Raw genomic sequence first — 21,682 nt, forward strand, 5'->3', positions numbered from 1 at the left:
AAACAGTTTTCAAGAGAATGTCGTGTGTGATTGTTCATTGATCCAACACAGTTTATTCCTAGAAACTATGTGTGTTGCCTGTGGTCGTCGCCCACGGTGTTTTCTCAATAACCGTTTGCAACAGGAAAACCCAATTAGCAGGCTAATTGCCCTATTATTAATAATCCATTTACTAATGTAATTAACATTCATATTAAGCACATAATATATTTCATTTCCATATTAAGGAAGCAGGATTTCATAATTGAAATACATCCGAGTACGACATGATATAGCTTCAGCACTCAGCTACCCCATTACACAACTACACCAGCACCAAGTTTCACATGCAACATCTAGAACCTTTCGAAATTAGCATCATAGACGGTACATAGACAGATGCATCTCATCTGGAAAACTGCTGAAGTGGAAGGCGAATATTGAGCCTTCATTCATGTTGAAGGTCTTTGCAACTTTAGGCCAGTGCTTGTGGATGATCGACTGTCCATCCTTCGACCTCTTTAGGAACACTTCAATATTGAACCGTGGGTGTTGTATGAAAACTTTCCTCGCCTCCTGACCACAGAGGTGGTTTGAGAGGTAATCATCAGTGAACTGCTTTGGAAAGGCCTGAAAACAAGGATGTGCATATATATCTTCTCTATATTGGAAATGGGGCAAAGGAATAAAAAGGCAAGGTATAATAGTTAGTACCATCTTGTAAACCTCAGTGCTTCCCATTGTTTCCCTACAACACATATAAGGTAGTTAGTCATCAGGTTAAGTAAGGGTTCGCATGTTATCAATAAAATATGTTGATGATAAATAAGCACATTCCAGATTCATCAGATTAATTCAAGCCACATGGAAACCCCATTTATCCAAACCAAGCATGATTAAGAACTAGGAAATATAGCACTTGTATATGTTTCTCATGTATTAAGTGCAGCCAAATTCGATTTATTCCTCACATGGTATACAATAACAGAATGCAGCCACAACAATTGAACACCGCATTGCAGAATTGAACCAAGTAGTTAACTAAACACCACAACAAATGAACCAAACTTTAACTGAGCACCACATTGCAAAATATAACATACTCCTAATAGAAGATCAGACAGTTAACCAAACCAAGCATGCTTAACAACTTGGAAATATAGAAATTGTATTTGTTTCACATGTATTTAGTACAGCCAAATTTGATTTATTTGTCACATGGTATACAATAACAGAATGCAGCCACAACAATTGAACATCGCATTGCACAATTGAACCAAGCAGTTAACTACACACCACAACAAATGAACCAAACATTAACTGAGCACCACATTGCACAATATAACATACTCCTAATAGAAGATCAGACAGTTAACCAAACCAAGCATGCTTAACAACTTGGAAATATAGTAATTGTATTTGTTTCTCATGTATTTAGTACAACCAAATTCGGTTTATTTCTTGCATGGTATACAATAACATAATGCACCCACAACAATTGAACATCGCATTGCAGAATTGAACCAACCAATTAACTAAACACCACAACAAATGAACCAGATGTTAACTGAGCACCACATTGCACAATATAACATACTCCTAATAGAAGATCGGACAGTTAACCAAACCAAGCATGCTTGACAACTTGGAAAATTGCACCCTGAAGAATTGAACATCACATTTGCAGAATTGAACCAAACAGTTAACTGAACACCACATTGCATGACATATAGAACATATCCTCTAGAGCAGAAGATTGCATGGTAAAAGTACATAGCACAATCCACTAGAATTTGTTAAGGAAACGCAGTAGCTAGCAAACTGAACATGGGTCCTTATAGTGAGCTAATAAGACAAGCTACTCCTCATTGTCGGAGATATCGATGACGGTTGGCTCCTTGGACATAGAAGAGGGCGAGGCCTCCACATCGTGGGTGCCCTCGTCGTAGTGGTGAGTTGCCTGAGCCACTCCGGGCACCAACCTGCTGGCTCTCGAGATGAGGTAAGCACGTGCACGCTGAGAAAACACCTCGTAGTCTTTGTCGAAGTCACCGACGGTGGCCTTGAGAAAACACCATGAACTGTCGTTTAAAGAAGCCAACCGCGTCGCGGCATCGCGTGAGAGGCGTCAATGGTGGCCTCGACGGCGAGGTGCTCCTCCAAGATCTGGGGGTCGGCACGAATGGTAGCCATCGTGACCTCATCCGCGTGTGCGGCCGCGATTTGCTTCTCCGCTGCCAAATGCTCCTTAAGCTCCTGGCTATACTGCATGCACCATGGCTTAGGGCAGCTCTTATTTGGTGGAGGGGTCAGTGATTTGGGTGGAAGGTGTTGCGTCGGCGGTCGGGGCATGTGGTATGTGGAAGGAGGAGGAGGAGGATGGGGGTCGGGTGTGGATTACCTGCCTGGATAGACGAGGCCGAGCAGTGTGAAGGAGGGTCACCAGCGAGGAGGTGGCGCTACAAGCAAGGACTGAAGGTTTCAACTTGGAAAGGAAGGCGGAAACAGGGGAAATGTGGCTTTGGTAAGGGGAGGGGGCGGGGAGGTATATTTCTGCGGAAGCCGAAAATTTGGAATCGCTTCAGCGAAAAAACTGGACGCGCAAAGTGTCACCAGACACGGTCCCTTATTCAGAGCGGGCTATGGACTGTAGCCATTGCACCTTCTCACGTACGGTGCTCCAAGATATTTTGTGCTGCATCTCACACAGTTGGTTATAATAAACTGTGTGGGATCTACTTGATTTTTTGTCTTGATTTAATGGACGGTGTTTGAATTGCTAGACCTTTTATCTGCACTGAACATGCAACTATATGTGTGTCGTAAAAGAATTGGAATTATTCAGGGTTTGTTTGGACATTTTATACATTAAATTGGTTTTCTAGCCATTTCAGGTGCACAATTCAAAATTAAACTACATGCACATGCTCCGGTGCACCAACATGGGTTGTAAAATCATATATGTGTCCATGGGTTTATGCTTATGTCTCATGCAAGAATTGGGGATGAATTTCGAACACCACGGCACCATGGCTCTCCAGCAAACGTTGGCATACTTGCTTTTGTAATTATAGTAAATCCAAAAGTCGTCCAAATTCATGAAACTTGGCATGCTATCATGGAGCGGCATCAACATGACGTGGTAAACTTTTTGTCCCATTTAGGGTAGGTTTGGGTATAAGCTTCTCATAAACCAGAGCTTCTCACAACAAGCGTGATGGTTTCGGTAGGGAACGTTTCATCTTTCTAGACGAAACGATATCCGTTCCCTCTTCTTGATTTCAATTTTTTCCTAGTGTCAACATAGAACAACGGGAGTGTTGTGTCAATTTTTGGGATTTTTTAGGGTTCGCTTGGACATTTTTATACATTAACTGAGTTTTCTATGCATTCATGTGCATAATTCAAATTTGTACTACATGCACATGCTCTAATGCATATAAATTAGTTGAAAATTCAAATTTGTGTCCTTGGTTGCATGCTTAGGTCCCATGCAAGAAATGGAAATGAATGTCAAACACCCTGCCACCGTCACTCGGCCGCAAACATTGAGATACTTGGTTTTTAAATTCTAGTAAATCCAAAACTCGTCAGAAATTCATGAAACTTGGCATGCTATCATGGAGCGGCATCAACATGTTGTGGTAAAAAAATTGTCCCATTTGGGGCAGGTTTGGGTATAAGCTTCTCATAAACTAGGGCTTCTCACAACAAGCGTGATGGTTTCGGTAGGGAACGTCCTACCTTTGGGGACGAAACGATATCCATTGCCTCTTCTCGATTTCATTTTTTCCCTAGTGTCAACATAGAACAACAGGAGTGTTGTGTCAATTTTTGGGATTTTTTGAGGTTCGCTTGGACATTTTTATGCATTAACTGTGTTTTCTATGCATTCATGTGCATAATTCAAATTTGAACTACATGCACATGCTCTAATGCATATAAATTAGTTGAAAACTCAAATCTGTGTCCTTGGTTGCATGCTTAGGTCCCATGCAAGAAATGGGAATGAATGTCAAACACCCTGCCACCATCACTCGGTCGCAAACATTGAGATACCTGGTTTTTAAATTCTAGTAAATCCAAAATTCGTCAGAAATTCATGAAACTTGGCATGCTATCATGGAGCGGCATCAACATGTCGTGGTAAAAATTTTATCCCATTTGGGGCAGTTTTGGGGATATGCTTCTCACAAACCAGAGCTTCTCACGATAAGCTTGATGGTTTCCGTAGGGAACGTCCTACCTTTGGGGACGAAACGATATCCATTGCCTCTTCTCGATTTCAATTTTTTTTCCTAGCGTCAACATAGAACAACAAGAGTGTTGTGTCAACTTTTGGGATTTGTCGGGGTTTGTTTGGACATTTTTATGCATTAACTGAGTTTTCAATGCATTCATGTGCATAATTCAAATTTGAACTACATGCACATGCTCTAATGCATATAAATTGGTTGAAAATTCAAATCTGTGTCCTTGGTTGCATGCTTAGTCCCATGCAAGAAATGGAAATGAATGTCATACACCCACCGTCACTCGGCCGCAAACATTGAGATACCTGGTTTATAAATTCTAGTAAATCCAAAACTCATCGGAAATTCATGAAACTTGGCATGCTATCATGGAGCGGCATCAACATGCTGTGGTAAATTTTTTGTCCCATTTGGGGCAGGTTCGGGGATATGCTTCTCACAAACCAGAGCTTCTCACAACAAGTCTGATGGTTTCGATTGGGAACGTCCTACCTTTGGGGATGAAACGATATCCATTGCCTCTTCTCGATTTCAATTTTTTCCTACTGTCAACATAGAACAACAGGAGTGTTGTGTCGATTTTTGGGATTTTTGGGGGTTTGTTTGGACATTTATATGCATTAACTGAGTTTTCAGTGCATTCATGTGAATAATTCAAATTTGAACTACATGCACATGCTCTAATGCATATAAATTAGTTGAAAATTCAAATATGTGTCCTTGGTTGCATGCTTAGGTCTAATGCAACAAATGGGATTGAATGCCAAACACCCTGCCACCGTCACTCGGCCGCAAACATTGAGATACCTGGTTTATAAATTCTAGTAAATCTAAAACTCGTCTGAAATTCATGAAACTTGGCGTGCTATCATGGAGCGGCGTCAACATGCCGTGGTAAATTTTTTGTCCCATTTGGGGCGGGTTTGGGTATATGCTTCTCACGAACCAGAGCTTCTCACAACAAGCATGATGATTTCGGTAGGGAACGTCCCACCTTTAGGGATGAAACGATGTCCATTGCCTCTTATTGCTTTCAAAAAAATTCTCGTGTCAACATAGAACAACAGGAGTGTTGTGTCAATTTGTTTGATTTTTCAGGGTTCGTTTGGACATTTTTATGCATTAACTGAGTTTTCAATGCATTCATGTGCATAGTTCAAATTTGAACTACATGCACATGCTCCAGTGCATATAAATTGGTTGAAAAATCAAATCTTTGTCCTTGGGTTCATGCTTAGGTCTAATGCAAGAAATGGGAATGAATTTCAAACACCAGGGCACCGTTGATTGCCGGCAAAACATTGAGATACTTTGTTTTTAAATTCTAGTAAATCCAAAACTCGTCTGAAATTCATGAAACTTGGCATGCTATCATGGAATGGAACCCGACGTGTTGTGGTATTTTCCATGTCCATTTTGAGAGAAGGCGCACTCGAATAACAGCCAACAAAGGCATTTTGGAAAAATAGTTGCCACTTTAATATCTCAAACGTTTGTATAATTCAAACCGTGTGCGTTCTGTTAACCATTCACGTGACACCATGTGTCTTGGTTTTAAAGGCTATAGGTTTTAATGGCTCTTGATCGCAAACGTTTTAGATAGAACACTCGTATGCAAAGTGAGAGCAGGATTTGTGCATCTCTTGAACGCAAACGGTTCTTTTGGATGACCCGTGTGCAACCACTTACAAACAATTTGGTAGGATTTGCATCTGTCATATTGGGTATGTTGACATTTGTCAAACTGGAAAGATTGACATTTGTTGATCTAGTAACATTGCCATTTGTCAACCTTGTAACACTGCGTTTGTCAAAATATTAAGCTAAAGATCACTAGCGGTATCTAATTTTTGGAACTAAAATTCAGTAATTAAGCATAGATGGAGGCGAGGAGGCGTGTTCAGTCGGGCATGCAGTGGGCGGTGCAGTACAATTCGATTTGATAGCAGGCGGCGCAATTCCCGATACGACTTTAATGCAGACGAGGGAGAGGGTAGCGATTCCCAAAATGTTGAACGACCAATGATGCATCCTCCTTCAATTAGCATCGTGAATACATGAGGGAAGTAATGGGAGGAGGACCGGGAAAAGAGGCAGCACGATGTGAATGCAACGCAGTTTGCACCCATATAAAGGCGCCCCTCCATTCCAATGCATCTACCACATCGTATGCACCTAAGCATTTGCCTAAGCACCGACACTAATAAGCGCAAAAGTGCTCACTCCAGACCCATGGCGGCGATGCGCGCGAGCGGCCAGTGGTTGTGCCAGATGGTCCATGACGTTGGCCTGCGGCATGGCACCGAGGATCGTCTCGAGACGGTGTTGGCGACCGGCTGGTGGATGGCCGCCGTCGATGCTAGCTACGACTTTCAGTTCGACCAGATGATCGTTGCCACCACCAACAAGTTCACCGTCGTCAATAAGCTCGCAGACAACATTGTCGTACTCCTCCAGCTCGCGCACCCGGGCTCCTCATTGCCTACCACCCTAATCGGCCTCCATGGTCAGAACCTCTTTCAAGCACTGGTGGCCCTACGACTACCCGTCGACGCCACGAAGAATGTCCACCTCAAGGTCACGCTCGCCGCGAGGCGCCTCGCCCTGCAAGAATTCGTCAGCCTACACATCCACGTGTACGAGCAAATCGTGTACATAGGTATCTACAAGGCCAGTGAGGACGCTATAACGTTGGCCTTCTTCAACCGGCTGGAAGCCTTGGATGCCTTTGCTGAGAAGCACCTTGACCTCGCCACAAAAGTCGCCGCTCCTTGATGGATGCATCTTTCTTCTTGCCTCCTTTAACCACCACTACGATCGTATCATCGTGGCCTTAATTCTTATTGTGCTATTGCATTCTCGTTCCAGTCAATACAGACATGTGCGATCCCTTTTCTTAATTATATGCATCACTTTAACTAGTACTCCATCTGTCAATTTATAAGTTGTGCTGCTAGTGTTTGGGGACGGCGCATGATCACGCATGTTCGTGTGCATGCGGTTGCGCCGGGCGCGGCGCAACGATGCAGTTACCCGCTGCAAAAACTGCCATGCGGAGGACGTGGCATTGACCATTGGGCGGCAATAGCCGGTCATCCGGGTGCCCAATAAAGGATGCAAAGAGGGATCCTACAGCAGCAAGGACCAGCTTCCCTACCGATAGCTCATCTAATATAACTCCCAAGTTAAGTGTGCTGAGGCTTGAGTAGTCATCAGATGGGTGACCGGATGGGAAGTGGCCTCGATGTTAAATTAACTAATGTGATGGGTCACTGTAAATATTTAATTGCATTGAATGTATATAGTGCTCCATCATATTAGTAATTAAAGGGCTCAAGCTAGCATGACAGAATGAATTGCATGAATCATGAAGCAAACCACATACCCAGTTCCACCCGTACTGATATAAGTTGGCGCTGCCTTGATGGTGTGGCACACTTCTCATTTGGGCATGCCGGTTCTTGGCATCGGTGTGGACGGCTAGCCATGCGTCTGAGCACCACTCATCCACCAACGCCTCCCGACAATCCATCTTATCCACACACCATCTCGGGGGCACCTTAATTAGTAAATAGAAACTTGAGCGCTACGCCTACAAATCAAATCAATGAAACTAAGAAAAAGGCCTTAAGAATATAGGCAATTACCACCATGTACTGCTCCTTGTTCAGAAACTTCCTGCGACACTTCTTCTTGGGCTTCCTAACACCACGCGAGGCGAAGTAGTCTCAAACAGCCTGCACCCAAGCCTCGTGCCGTAAGTTTTGTAGTAGGCGTCTACACTCGGCATCGATAACCGTGCACATGCCTCCTCGTATCCCTCCTCACACCTATAGAAGGTCTGAAATCAAACGAGACAACATTGATTAGTACAATAACTAGTTATTTGAAGATTTTAGTTGTGTAAAGGAGAAATTACCCAAAACATTCTGATCACCATGTCGGTATCGGCTCTTGTGTGGCATAAGACAACGTCGATCATCTCCTCCGACAAGGCCAGGGCAGCCAGGTAGTTCTCCCAGCTCAATCCTAGTTATGGAAGCTGACCCTCACTGGGCAACGTGACAAACCCCGAGAAGTTTTGTCGGCAAATCACACCAAGGACTTGGTTGGGCCTGCGAACATCCTGAGCGTGGTCCCAACCCCTGCAGTATGACAAGGCCAACACATTAGATATTTGAAGAAACTGAAGGAAATATGCCCTAGAGGCAATAATAAAGTTATTATTTATTTCCTTATTTCATGATAAATGTTTATTATTCATGCTAGAATTGTATTAACCGGAAACATGATACATGTATGAATACATAGACAAACAGAGTGTCACTAGTATGCCTCTACTTAACTAGCTCGTTGATCAAAGATGGTTGTGTTTCCTAGCCATAGACATGAGTTGTCATTTGATTAACGGGATCACATCATTAGGAGAATGATGTGGTTGACTTGACCCATTCCGTTAGCTTAGCACTCGATCGTTTAGTATGTTGCTATTGCTTTCTTCATGACTTATACATGTTCCTATGACTATGAGATTATGCAACTCCCGTTTACCGAAGGAACACTTTGTGTGCTACCAAACGTCACAACGTAACTGGGTGATTATAAAGGTGCTCTACAGGTGTCTCCAAAGGTACTTGTTGGGTTGGCATATTTCGAGATTATGATTTGTCACTCCGATTGTCGGAGAGGTACCTCTGGGCCCACTCGGTAATGCACATCACTATAAGCCTTGCAAGCATTGCAACTAATGAGTTAGTTGCGGGATGATGTATTACGGAACGAGTAAAGAGACTTGTCGGTAACGAGATTGAACTAGGTATTGAGATACCGACGATCGAATCTCGGGCAAGTAACATACCGATGACAAAGGGAACAACGTATGTTGTTATGCGGTCTGACCAATAAAGATCTTCGTAGAATATATGGGAGCCAATATGAGCATCCAGGTTCCGCTTTTGGTTATTGACCGGAGACGTGTCTCGGTCATGTCTACATAGTTCTCGAACCCGTAGGGTCCGCACGCTTAAAGTTTCGATGACAGTTATATTATGAGTTTATGTGTTTTGATGTACCGAAGGTAGTTCGGAGTCCCAGATGAGATCGGGGACATGACGAGGAGTCTTGAAATGGTCGAGACGTAAAGATTGATATATTGGACGATTATATTCGGACATCGGAAAGGTTCCGAGTGATTCGGGTATTTTTGGGGGTACCGGAGAGTTACGGGAATTCGTATTGGGCCTTAATGGGCCATACGGGAAAGGAGAAAATGGCCTCAAAGGGTGGCCGCACCCCTCCCCATGGACTGGTCCGAATTGGACTAGGGAGCGGGGGCGCCCCCTTCCTTCCTTCTCCTTTTCCTTCCCTTCTCCTACTCCAACAAGGAAAGGAGGAATCCTACTCCCGGTGGGAGTAGGACTCCCCCCTTGGCGCGCCCTCCTTGGCCGGCCGCCTCTCCCCCCTTGCTCCTTTATATACGGGGACAGGGGGCACCTCTAGAGACACAACAATTGATCTGTTTGATCTTTTAGCCGTGTGCGGTGCCCCCCTTCACCATAGTCCACCTCGATAATACTGTAGTGATACTTAGGCGAAGCCCCGCGTTGGTAGAACATCATCATCGTCACCATGTCGTCGTGCTGACGAAACTCTTCCTCAACACTCGGCTGGATCGGAGTTCGAGGGACATCATCAGGCTGAACGTGTGCTGAACTCGGAGGTGCCGTGTGTTCGGTACTTGATCGGTCGGATCATGAAGACGTACGACTACATCAACCGCGTTGTGCTAACGCTTCCGCTTTTGGTCTGCGAGGGTGCATGGACAACACTCTCCCCTCTCGTTGCTATGCATCACCATGATTTTGCTTGCACGTAGGATTTTTTTTGAAATTACTACGTTCCCCAACAATGGTATCAGAGCCAGGTATTATGCATAGATGTCATATGCACGAGTAGAACACAAGTGAGTTGTGGGCGATATAAGTCATACTGCTTACCAGCATGTCATACTTTGGTTCGACGGTATTGTTGGATGAAGCGGCCCGGACCGACATTACGCGTACGCTTACGCGAGACTGGTTCTACCGACGTGCTTTGCACACAGGTGGCTGGCGGGTGTCAGTTTCTCCAACTTTAGTTGAACCGAGTGTGGCTACGCCCGGTCCTTGCAAAGGTTAAAACAACACGAACTTGACAAACTTTCGTTGTGGTTTTGATGCGTAGGTAAGAACGGTTCTTGCTAAGCCCGTAGCAGCCACATAAAACTTGCAACAACAAAGTAGAGGACGTCTAACTTGTTTTTGCAGGGCATGTTGTGATGTGATATGGTCAAGACGTGATAAGATATAAGTTGTTGTATGAGATGATCATGTTTTGTTGAAGTTATCGGCAACTGGCAAAAGCCTTATGGTTGTCTCTCTATTGCACTAGATGCAAGCGCCACATAATTGCTTTACTTTATCGCTATGTGATAGCAATAGTTGCAAGAGCAATAGTTGGTGAGACGACCATGTGACGACACATTGATATAGATCAAGATGATGGAGATCATGGTGTCATGCCGGTGACAATGGAGATCATGACGATGCTTTGGAGATGGAGATCAAAGGCACAAGATGATGATGGCCATATCATGTCACATATTTTGATTGCATGTGATGTTTATCTTTTATGCATCTTATCTTGCTTTGATTGACGGTAGCATTATAAGATGATCTCTCACTAAATTTCAAGATAAAAAGTGTTCTCCCTAAGTATGCACCGTTGCCAAAGTTCGTCGTGCCCAGACACCACGTGATGATCGGGTGTGATAAGCTCTATGTCTATCTACAACGGGTGCAAGCCAATTTTGCACACGCAGAATACTCAGGTTAAACTTGACGAGCCTAGCATATGCAGATATGGCCTCGGAACACTGAGACCGAAAGGTCGAGCGTGAATCATATAGTAGATATGATCAACATAGTGATGTTCACCATTGAAAACTACTCCATTTCACGTGATGATCGGTTATGGTTTAGTTGATTTGGATCACGTGATCACTTAAATGATTAGAGGGATGTCTATCTAAGTGGGAGTTCTTAAGTAATATGATTAATTAAATTTTAATTTATCATGAACTTAGTCCTGGTAGTATTAGCATATCTATGTTGTAGATCAATAGCTCGCGATGTTGCTCCCTGTTTATTTTTGATATGTTCCTAGAGAAAACTAAGTTGAAAGATGTTAGTAGCAATGATGCGGATTGGATCCGTGATCCGAGGATTATCCTCATTGCTGCACAGAAGAATTATGTCCTTGATGCACCGCTAGGTGACAGGCCTATTGCAGGAGCAGATGCAGACGTTATGAACGTTTGGCTAGCTCAATATGATGACTACTTGATAGTTTAATGCACCATGCTTAATGGCTTAGAATCGGGACTTCAAAGACATTTTGAACGTCATGGACCATATGAGATGTTCCATGAGTTGAAGTTAATATTTCAAGCAAATACCCGAGTTGAGAGATATGAAGTCTCCAACAAGTTCTATAGCCAAAAGATGGAGGAGAATAGCTCAAGCAGTGAGCATGTGCTCAGATTGTCTGGGTACTAAAATCGCTTGAATCAAGTGGGAGTTAATCTTCTAGATAAAATAGTGATTGACAGAATTCTCTAGTCACCATCACCAAGTTAGTAGAACTTCGTGATGAACTATAATATGCAAGGGATGACGAAAACAATTCCCAAGCTTTTCGCGATGCTAAAATCGGCGAAGGCAGAAATCAAGAAAAACATCAAGTGTTGATGGTTGACAAGACCACTAGTTTCAAGAGAAAGGGCAAAGGGAAGAAGGGGAACTTCAAGAAGAATGGCAAGCGAGTTGCTGCTCAAGTGAAGAAGCCCAAGTCTGGACCTAAGCCTGAGACTGAGTGCTTCTACTGCAAAGGGACTGGTCACTGGAAGCGGAACTGCCCCAAGTATTTGGCGGATAAGAAGGATGGCAAAGTGAACAAAGGTATATTTGATATACATATTATTGATGTGTATTTTACTAGTGTTCGTAGCAACCCCTCGGTATTTGATACTGGTTCAGTTGCTAAGAGTAGTAACTTGAAACGGGAGTTGCAGAATGAACAGAGACTAGTTAAGGGTGAAGTGACGATGTGTGTTGGAAGTGGTTCCAAGATTGATATGATCATCATCGCACGCTCCCTACACTTTCAAGATTAGTGTTGAACCTAAATAAGTGTTATTTGGTGTTTGCATTGAGCATGAATATGATTTGATCATGTTTATTGCAATACGGTTATTCATTTAAGTTAGAGAATAATTGATGTTTTGTTTACATGAATAAAACCTTCTATGGTCATACACACCAATGAAAATGGTTTGTTGGATCTGGATCGTAGTGACACACATATTCATAATATTGAAGCCAAAAGATGCAAAGTTAATAATGATAGTGCAACTTATTTGTGGCACTGCCGTTTAGGTCATATTGGTGTAAAGCGCATGAAGAAACTCCATGCTGATGGGATTTTGGAATCACTTGATTATGAATCACTTGATGCTTGCGAACCGTGCCTTATGGGCAAGATGACTAAAACTCCGTTCTCCGGAACAATGGAGCGAGCAACTGACTTATTGGAAATAATACATACTGATGTATGCGGTCTGATGAGTGTTGAGGCTCGTGGCGGGTATCGTTATTTTCTGACCTTCACAGATGATTTGAGTAGATATGGGTATATCTATTTGATGAAATACAAGTCTGAAACATTTGAAAAGTTCAAAGAATTTCAGAGTGAAGTGGAGAATCATCGTAACAAGAAAATAAAAGTTTCTACGATATGATCGCAGAAATAAAATATTTGAGTTAACGAGTTTGGCCTTCAGTTAAAACAATGTGAAATAGTTTCACTACTCATGCCACCTGGAACACCACAGCGTAATGGTGTGTCCGGACGTCATAACCGTACTTTATTGGATATAGTGCAATCTATGATGTTTCTTAACAATTTACCACTACCGTTTTGGGGTTATGCATTAGAGACAGCTGCATTCACGTTAAAAAGGGCACCATCTAAATCTGTTGAGACGACACCATATGAACTGTGGTTTAGCAAGAAACCTAAGCTGTCGTTTCTTAAAGTTTGAGGTTGCGATGCTTATGTGAAAAAGTTTCAACCTGATAAGCTCGAACCCAAATCAGAGAAGTGCGTCTTCATGGGATACCCAAAAGAAAATGTTGGGTACACCTTCTATCATAGATCCGAAGGCAAGATATTAGTTGCTGAGAATGGATCCTTTCTAGAGAAAGAGTTTCTCTCGAAAGAAGTGAGTGGGAGGAAAGTAGAACTTGATGAGGTAAATGTACCTGCTCCCTTATTGGAAAGTAGTTCATTACAGAAACCGGTTCCTGTGACATCTACACCAAATAGTGAGGAAGTTAATGATGATGATCATGAAACTTCAGATCAAGTTGTTACTGAACCTCGTAGGTCAACCAGAGTAAGATCCGCACCAGAGTGGTACAGTAATCCTGTTCTGGAGGTCATGTTACTTGACCATGACGAACCTACGAACTATGAGGAAGCGAAGATGAGCCCAGATTCCACGAAATGGCTTGAGGCCATAAAATCTGAGATGGGATCCATGTATGAGAACAAAGTATGGACTTTGATTGACTTGCCCGATGATCGGCAAGCCATAGAAAATAAATGGATCTTCAAGAGGAAGACGGACGCTGATAGTAGTGTTACTATCTACAAAGCTAGAATTGTCGCAAAAAGGTTTTCGACAAGTTCAAGGTGTTGACTACAATGAGATTTTCTCACTCATAGAGATGCTTAAGTCTGTCCGAATCATGTTAGCAATTGCCGCATTTTATGAAATCTGGCAAATGGATAGACAAAACTGCATTCCTTAATGGATTTATTAAAGAAGAGTTGTATATGATGCAACCAGAAGGTTTTGTCAATCCTAAAGGTGCTAACAAAATATGCAAGCTCCAGCGATCCATCTATGGACTGACGCAAGCATCTTAGAGTTGGAATATACGCTTTGATGAGTTGATCAAAGCATATAGTTTTATACAGACTTGCGGTGAAGCCTGTATTTACAAGTGAGTGGGAGCACTACAACATTTCTGATAAGTATATGTGAATGACATATTGTTGATCGAAAATAATGTAGAATTATTCTGCAAAGCATAAAGGAGTGTTTGAAAGGAGTTTTTCAAAGAAAGACCTCGGTGAAGCTGCTTACATATTGAGCATCAAGATCTATAGAGATAGATCAAGACGCTTGATAAGTTTTTTCAATGAGTACATACCTTGACAAGATTTTGAAGTAGTTCAAAATGGAACAGTCAAAGAAAGAGTTCTTGCCTGTGTTACAAGGTGTGAAATTGAGTAAGACTCAAAGCCTGACCACGGCAGAAGATAGAAAGAAAATGAAATTCATTCCATATGCCTCGGCCATAGGTTCTATAAAGTATGCCATGCTGTGTACCAGATCTATTGTATACCCTACAATGATTTTGGCAAGGAAGTGCAATAGTGATCTAGGAGTAGATCACTGGACAGCGGTCAAATTATCCTTAGTGGAATAAGGATATGTTTCTCGATTATGGAGGTGACAAAAAGGTTCGTCGTAAAGGGTTACGTCGATTCAAGTTTTGACACTGATCCAGATGACTCTAAGTCTCAATCTGGATACATATTGAAAGTGGGAGCAATTAGCTAGAGTAGCTCCATAGAGAGCATTGTTCACATAGAAATTTGCAAAATACATACGGATCTGATTGTGACAGACCCGTTGACTAAACTTATCTCACAAGAAAAACATGATCACACCTTAGTTCTCTTTGGGTGTTAATCACATAGCGATGTGAACTAGATTATTAACTCTAGTAAACCCTTTGGGTGTTGGTCACATGACGATGTGAACTATGGGTGTTAATCACATGGTGATGTGAACTATTAGTGTTAAATCACATGGTGATGTGAACTAGATTATTGACTCTAGTGCAAGTGGGAGACTGAAGGAAATATGCCCTAGAGGCAATAATAAAGTTATTATTTATTTCCTTATTTCATGATAAATGTTTATTATTCATGCTAGAATTGTATTAACTAGAAACATGATACATGTGTGAATACATAGATAAACAGAGTGTCACTAGTATGCCTCTACTTGACTAGCTCGTTGATCAAACATGGTTGTGTTTCCTAGCCATAGACATGAGTTGTCATTTGATTAACGGGATCACATCATTAGGAGAATGATGTGATTGACTTGACCCATTCCGTTAGCTTAGCACTCGATCGTTTAGTATGTTGCTATTGCTTTCTTCATGACTTATACATGTTCTATGACTATGAGATTATGCAACTCCCATTTACCGGAGGAACACTTTGTGTGCTACCAAACGTCACAACGTAACTGGGTGATTATAAAGGTGCTCTACAGGTGTCTCCAAAGGTACTTGTTGGGTTGGCGTATTTCGAGATTAGGATTTGTCACTCCGATTGTCGGAGAGGTATCTCTGGACCCACTCGGTAATGCACATCACTATAAGCCTTGCAAGCATTGCAACTAATGAGTTAGTTGCGGGATGATGTATTACGGAATGAGTAAAGAGACTTGCCGGTAACGAGATTGAACTAGGTATTGAGATACCGACGATCGAATACCGACGATCGAATCTTGGGCAAGTAACATACCGATGACAAAGGGAACAACGTATGTTGTTATGCGGTCTGACCGATAAAGATCTTCGTAGAATATGTGGGAGCCAATATGAGCATCCAGGTTCCGCTATTGGTTATTGACCGGAGACGTGTCTCGGTCATGTCTACATAGTTCTCAAACCTGTAGGGTCCGCACGCTTAAAGTTTTGATGACAGTTATATTATGAGTTTATGTGTTTTGATGTACCCAAAGTAGTTCAGAGTCCCGGATGAGATCGGGGACATGACGAGGAGTCTCGAAATGGTCGAGATGTAAAGATCGATATATTGGACGACTATATTCGGACATCGGAAAGGTTCCGAGTGATTCGGGTATTTTCGGGGGTATCAGAGAGTTACGGGAATTCGTATTGGGCCTTAATGGGCCATACGGGAAAGGAGCAAAGGACCTCAAAGGGTGGGCGCACCCCTCCCCATGGACTGGTCCGAATTGGACTAGGGAGGGGGGGCGCCCCCTTCCTTCCTTCTCCTTTTTCCTTCCCTTCTCCTACTCCAACAAGGAAAGGAGGAATCCTACTCCCGATGGGAGTAGGACTCCCCCCTTGGCGCACCCTCCTTGGCCGGCCGCCTCTCCCCCCTTGCTCCTTTATATACGGGGGCAGGGGGCGCCTCTAGAGACACAATAATTGATCTGTTTGATCTTTTAGCTGTGTGCTCGGGTGACTCAGCTGGGGGTGGCGGCGAGGAAGGCGTAGGAGCCTGCCTACCTCTCCCACGGCCACATCCCGATTTACCTCCTCTCTTCTTCCCTCCCCAGCCTCCTCTCCCGGTGGCATAATTAGCTTATTTAGTTCATTTATGACATAATTAGCTTATTCATTTCAAAAATGGCATAATAATTTTGGTTCTCTCATAAATGTCATATACTTAGCTTATTTTCCTCCAAAATGGCATAATTACCTAAGTTAGATTAAAAAAATGAGCTATACTTACATAAGTTGGCTCAAAAATGGCATCATCACCTAGGTTAGCACAAAAATGATCTATACTTCTTCTTCTTCTTCTTCTTCTTCTTCTTCTTCTTCTTCCGCTTCTTCTTCTTCTTCTTCTTCTTCTTCTTCTTCTTTCGCTTCTTTCTCTTTTTGCTACTAGGTCAGAGGAGAACTGGTTGATGGCAAATTCTCTGATTCCTGTAGAGCTAACCATTATGTACACGATGGTTACAAGGAGCAGGTTAAGAACTCATGTCTTTGCTACTATGTCTCTTGGCTAATGCATACGATAGCATTTCCCGAAAAATGCACTTCTGGTAACCAGAGAAATCAATCCTTCCCACAGCGTTCCTCTTCAAGATGAAGTAATCATCAAATGACCGGACGCCATGGTAGAGACGATCGAAAACATTTTTGTGCATCCGAAAGCACTGGCAAAAATTGACAGCGAAGAGGGCATCAGGGGCAAAGTAGTCATCCATCGGCGTCAAATGCCGCGCTCCTGGTTGCGGTTTGACCACTCGATGACCCTTGATTGATCCCTTCAATTTCAGAACATGCTCCTCTGCACATCCGCGTATGCAAGCACCACCTACATCATCGCTGTCTCATCTGTGTAGTCTTCCTCGTCTGACGAGTCGGACGACTCAACATAGTGCTTATGTATGTACTCCATATCTGAATCCATTGCTTCAAAGAAGAAGGGACAAAAAAATTAGCTCATGCAATTCACCGAATAGTTGTCGGCATGGTGAGCCTCATAGGAGCGGATTGTACCTGCGCGACGGTCAAAGGAGAGGTGCGGAACGGCGCTCAAGGAGAAGTGACGTGGAGCTCGGGTGTACCGTTGGAGGTGACTGACTCATCGAGTTCCGGTCCGGCAGGGGTGTGGCGTGGCGGCTAGGGTGGTGGAGCAGGCGGCGAAGGCAAAAGAGAATAACTGAATGGGAGAAAATGGGAGGATGGTGGTGCGGGGTCTGTGAGGGGTTTTGGGTGGGCCGGGGGTGTCGCAAGCCTACGTGGATGTTGTCCGGACTCCCGCAACCCCCCCCCCCCCTCCCCCCATTTTGTCTCGGCTTTGCCGAAAAAAGTACTTCTAGACCGCTCGCCGGACCGATACAAGTCCGCGTTGGATGGCTAAACACGTCCAGACCACGCAATTCAGACGGTTGCAGGCAGTTTGAGGGTTTGCCTTGTAGATGCCCTAACCACATTAGCAAACCTACTCACAACCACATTAACATGCTCATACAATCATAATAGTGGCATAGAGACGCCCATGGCGAAAAAACCAAATGCAGCAGAGAATTGAGGTTAAGTATACATATGATAACATAATCGAATGGAACGCTTGGTGCGGGCACAAAACCAAAAACCAACAAGTTTTGGCTAATTGCAAGGTAATGGTAACCCACATAAATAAAGCAATCAACTGTGTAATTTGTATACAACATGATAGGATGGAAACAGATAATCGTTTAACATGTATTTCCTGCCTGAAGTAAATTCTGTGGAGTGTCACTCGATGTGGTCAAGAAATCAACATGTATTTCCTGCCTGAAGTAAACTCCATGGAGTATCTTGACTGAAAAATACCCCCTCCGTCTCAAAATAAGTGTCTCAACTTTATATTTTTTTTTGCAGGAAAAATTTGTATTACTCAAAGCATCAACGTACAATATTTCTTACATAGACCAATAACTTCTGGGAAGCCCGAGCCTAGCCAGACTACGGTCCATATGATGAGCTTTTGATACGTAGTGCTGGCTGTTTTGATTCCGCGGCCAACTTGCTGCTCTCCCCTGCTTTTCTTGGATAGGTTCCCCGGCCAGATCTTGGCGGCGGCGAGACAATACTCGACGGTGAAGGCACCCAAACTCTGGTCTGCACAGCCGCCCAGTCGAGCATTGATGATGTAGGCGACACGTCCGGCACGGTACAGCTAGATTTGAACAGCAGATGCGAGGGGCTCAGCTTGTCGGCGCCCAACACCGAGCAATCAAACGGCATAGACGATCCTCAGGCCGCCGGCTAGACGAAGAGGTATACATATGAACTCATGTATTCGTGAATTAATCATCCCACATTATCGCCCCCTGGTACACTGAGATGACACCACTCTGCTGAAGATGCGGTAGTACTAATAGTTGCTGTGGAATGCCCATACGCCAATTAATTGTAGTTAGATAAACATAAATGGAAAATAAGAGGTTCGTGTGAATTCTCTGACTTTTCTAACTTTTGTCACTTTTTTGGTTTGTTGTGTTTTGTGTGAATTCTCTGACTTTTCCCCCTGTTTTTATCTGTTGTTAGATGTTGATTAAATCTCGTCACTGTGATGGGCACATGGGGGGGGGGGGGGGGGGGGAAGAGATGGATTTTAGTTGATTTTGGCTGACATGGTGTTTGTTGGAGTTGAAGACTGCACTTCTGTGAATATTTTACAAAATTAACATTCCGATGGTTGCTTACTTACATCTTACAAACAGGGTTCTATGATCGGAACATTTTCAGTTAGTATTACTTCAACATCACCTAATGTAAAATAATGAAAAATATGTTAAAATGATCCTCACACCCTGTTGTTAATCACCTGGCCTGCACCCCACTCACTGACAGCTTGTTCATCGAGAACGGCGACTTGTCAGAGTTCAACATCAGACATTGATGAACCCGAGCTTTCGCTCTTTGCATTCGACCCCTTCACGTCAATGAACGGAGGCTCGGTAAGCTGGGGCAGCACCCTATCACCACTACCCAGCATATCCACCACCTTCCACATTGATGGTCCGAGGTTCAGCGACACCTGCGCACACAGCAGCCCGACTTGGAACACTTTGAGAGCTTCCGCCTCCGAGCATTGGTTGCGGAGGTTTGGGTCCAGGATCTCCATCAGGGTGCCGGTGTAGTGCTTCCATATCTGAAGATGAAAGGATGTCAGCATCAGGTTGTCTGACATGCTACAGTACACTAGTACTTGACAAGAGGGGAAATGGGAGAATTTACTGTGACATGAGGGACAGTCTCTCAGCCGTTGAGGCCACAGAGTTGTGGTTCTTGCAGCCGGTAGATGTAGATGTCGGTCACACCATAGCTGTAGATGTCGGTCTTCTCCGTTAGCTGCCCGTGAACGATGTACTCCGGAGCCATATATCCACTGCAAAAGTTAGGCATGGTCAGTTCTATTTCTTTGGACACATTGCACAATTTATCGTGAAATTTTCTTCACCCCTTGATCAGATTAGATGTTTTGGACAAGTGAACTTACAATGTTCACGCGAGGCCAGTGCTGAGGTGGGTCTGATCTTCCATGAATTTCCTTGCCAGGCCGAAATCGCCAATCTTAGGCCTAAACCTCTCATCCAGCATCACATTGCTGGCCTTGATGTCCCTATGTATGATCCTAACCTCAAAGCCACTGTGAAGGTATGACAAACCCTCCGCCGCATCGAGGACGACCTCCAACCGCCGCTCCCAATCCAACGCTTTCTTCTTGAAAGCCTCTGCATCACCAAGCATGGAAGATCAACAAGAATGAAAATCTACCATTTGAAGTATGATTATCTTTCACTTCGGAATGCAGGGATTGTTTTCTTTTCTTACCAAAGAGGTAGTGATCGAGGCTGGTGTTGCAGAGGTACTCGTAGACGAGGAGGCTCTCGGGACCCTCGACGCTGCACCCGAGGAGCTTGATGAGGTTCTTGTGCTGCACCTGGCTGACGAGCTTCACCTCGTTGAAGAACTAGTTGATCCACTGCCGCAAGTTGAGGTAGAGCCGCTTCACGGCGATCTCCCGGCCATCCGGAAGCACACCCTGGGATATCCAGCATATTATCACAATCTCAAATTCAGATGAAGCAAGCATTTCAAGAAATATGATCAATGAAATCGGTGTTGCATTTGTCCCAATGTGTGGTGTCCCAAATGGCACGGCAATGTACCTTGTAAACTGAACCATAGCCACCCTGGGCAAGCTTGTTGATCTGATTGATTTAAGTCATTAGTCGCCTTGCGCAGATCCTCGTACCGGAAGCCGAGCTGTGACGACATGCTGGTGCGGATGATCTGGCCTGAGCCATCCATGTCTACAGAGTGTCAGAAACTATCATCAGACCATAGTGTGGCATCGGACATATGTGATTGTAATTTTACCGTTTGGCATACCGTCGTGGAGGTCGTCTCTCCTGGGCCTCATTCATGTCCAGATGAATACTATGCTGATGACTGCCATGGCGGAGAGGTTGGAGGCGAAGACGATGATGATTATGTGTCGTGCTGCCATGGATAATCCAGAAGAAGAAAGAAGATGTCATATTCATGGCGTTTCATACTGATTTATTTTGCGGTTTCACGCTCTGAAGTCTGAAATATCACTATGTGGAATGCGCTGTTGCTGTCAGCAGAATTCAGACACGAGTACATGACAATGCACGACACTTGGACCGGGAACGGCAAGTAAGACTGAGAATGTGTGCACTCGATGATCCGCCGCCGCCGGCAGCTTTGGCTGGCAGGTAGAAGGGCTGCGTCGCGTACCTGAAGACGCATCCGGCATTGGCGCCGAGAAGGCGCTGCCGGACCACCCGGTCGCGCGCTCGCCGTGCAGGCCGCGCACGCGATGGCGTCCAACGACCTCCAGCACTGTGCCGCCACGTACACCCGCGCGCGCCGACGCGGACGCCCACCCGGCGTAGTAGTCCAACGACCTCCAGCACTGTGCCGCCACGTACACCCGCGCGCCCGGTCGACATCGCCGACGCGGACGCCCACCCGGCGTAGTAG

General features: G+C 44.1%; 1 pseudogene; it reads right to left on the reverse strand.

The window, feature by feature from the left end:
* Positions 1-19,309: 19,309 nt before the first annotated feature.
* On the reverse strand, positions 19,310-21,182 carry LOC123129012 (cysteine-rich receptor-like protein kinase 42; annotated as a pseudogene).
* Positions 21,183-21,682: the final 500 nt, after the last annotated feature.

Source organism: Triticum aestivum, chromosome 6A (assembly GCF_018294505.1).
Source record: "Triticum aestivum cultivar Chinese Spring chromosome 6A, IWGSC CS RefSeq v2.1, whole genome shotgun sequence".
NCBI lineage: Eukaryota > Viridiplantae > Streptophyta > Magnoliopsida > Poales > Poaceae > Triticum > Triticum aestivum.